A 2,395-nucleotide genomic window follows, 5' to 3' on the forward strand; every position below is an offset into this window, starting at 1 on the left:
TGGGATTGTTGGTCCTGCATATTTAGGAAGGGTAGAATAAGTGGCCCCTGTATCGATGACAAAGAGATTGGCTTACCTGCTATGAGGTAAGTTACTCTGAGCTCATGTGTGATGATCTCCGTGGGGGCCTTGGGCCCTGGGTATCATCAGTCCTCCTCCTGGGCAAAGCCAAGCAGCTCTGGTAGGGTTGGCTGTGATGCCAAAGGCTGTGGGTTGGGGACTGGGCCACTCCCTCTCTGGTGAGTGGAACAGTCGTCCCCCCACCCCCCAGTGATCTGGCTGTTTGTAGTGAAGACAGGGCCCAGAAGGGGACCTGGGGTTATGACAGGCCCATGCCCAGTGGCCTGGTTGACCACATTTGAAGCAGTTCCGGGTGGCTTGCCCCTTGAGGCAGCTGGCTTTGGAGTGTGTGAGCCTTGGATGGCATTAGCCAGGAGTTGGTATTTGGCCTGATCTCTTTTATAACGATCCTTCTCTTCCTCCTCTTCCCTATTGTTAGAAAACTTGAAAGCTGTGTTGAAGAGGTCTTGCTGGGTTGTATTTGGACCATCCTCCAGTTTTTTAGTTTTTTCTGTTTTTGAATGTCAGGGGCTGATTGGGTAATGAAATAAGAGTGTAAGAGGGCCCTGCCTACGGCAAGTTTGGGTCTATATGTGTGTATTTATGTAGGGCCTCAGAGAGGTAGGATAGGAACTCACTGGGATTTTCAGTGGATCTCTGTGTGATTTCTTTAAGCTTGTCATAATTGACAAACTTGTGAGTAGCTTTTTGGAGGCCATAAATCAAGTGTGTGATCTCAATCCCCGTGGCCAGCCTGGTAGTCCCAATTCGAGTCTGTGCAAGGTACAGCAATGGCTCCCACAGGCCACCTGTTATTTTGTGCATGTACCTCATCTGCCTGTTGTTGGGCTGTTATCCAGACATGTTGCCTGTCCTTGGAGGACAAAGTAGTAGTGTGAATCATAAAAGTATCATGCCAGGTGAGATCATAAGACTGGGTGAGATATCTGAATTCCTTAAGATATGTGTCCAGTTGGGCGGGAAAGATCCCAGTCATTTTTCGATTTGGGAGAGATCAGAAAGAGAAAAGGGGATATGCACCCAGTCAATTCCTTCCATCCCAGCCACCTTACGGAGGGGATATAAAGGAGCTGGAGCTGAGACGAGGTTGTTACTTGAAGAACGGGGAGAAGGAGGGGGGTTAGGCAGTTGAGGATGAGCATCTCGAGGCCAGGCAGGGGGAAGAGAGGGAAAAGGTTAAGGGTCTAGTGAAGGATCTGGAGCATAAGGAGGTGGTCGGGGAGCAGAGTGGTCTGATGGATCAAAAGATTGATCCGAGTCCGGAAGGGGAGGTTGAGGATGAGCTAGGAGAATTTGAGACATAGGACAGTTTTGACAGAAGGACATGATCAAAGATAGAAGAAGGTTTGAACATAAGGAATCTCTCCAACGTTGCTGTTTTGGTGGCAAAAGCTGTCTAAGTTTCTGAGAGTATCTAAATCAAGAGTTCCATCTTGTGGCCACTGGGATCCATTGTCTAGTTTGTACTTAGGCCAAACCTGATTGTAAAACAAGGCATTCAGGTTTAATATCTCCCTGGAGGCCAAGAGGTTGGCCAGGAGACAGCCCAGAGGCATAGAGCACGGATTACAGTAGAAAACAAACTATTTAGGTTTAATGTCTCCCTGGAGCCTGAGGGGTAAATTGGCTAGAAGATAGCCCAAGGGCATAGATCGTGGAAGTTTGGATTGTGAGGATCCTATTTAGAAGGTGAAAAAGGGGATGATCAGTCCCATTAGAAGAAGGGTAACACCAAGGAGTGTCCTCTTTGATGCACACCTTCTATTTGAGAGCCACTGACCAGCTTAGAGGAGCATCCTCCAATAGCAGGGGGGCATAGGAGGGGTTCCCTCAGCCAGGCGCCTGGGCTTCAGGAGTGAGAGGAGGGAGAGAGAGTCAGAGGAACATGAGGAGGTAGGACTGACCCACTGACTCACCCTGAATTGAGGCCATGTTGGGTGCATTGGTCTGAAACAGCAAAGGGAGAGTGTCCTGGAGGTACCCAGTTTGGCAGGTCTGGGAAGGGTGGCCAAGGGCCAATCAACCCAGGTGGGGATCATCCAAGAACGCTGGCCAGAACCCTTCCCGGGTTTTGGCACCAAAATGAAAGAAAGTGAGCCAAAATGCCGGGTACTGGTCAAGCTTTACTAAAGGAAGAAAATCTGCCAGGCTGTGCTCATAATGGAGGACAGCCCCAGGTGTGGGAGTGGGAGAGCGTATATAGACTGTAAGGAAGGCTGATGTAATCAGGGAGGGGTTTGGTGCTGGTGTGGAGGGGTTTCAGTTTCTCAGAAACCACGAGGTTTCTTGTAAGGGAAAGGCTGGTGGCCATTTT

This window comes from Galeopterus variegatus, unplaced genomic scaffold, assembly GCF_000696425.1.
Source record: "Galeopterus variegatus unplaced genomic scaffold, G_variegatus-3.0.2 Scaffold4061, whole genome shotgun sequence".
NCBI classification, from domain to species: Eukaryota; Metazoa; Chordata; class Mammalia; order Dermoptera; family Cynocephalidae; genus Galeopterus; species Galeopterus variegatus.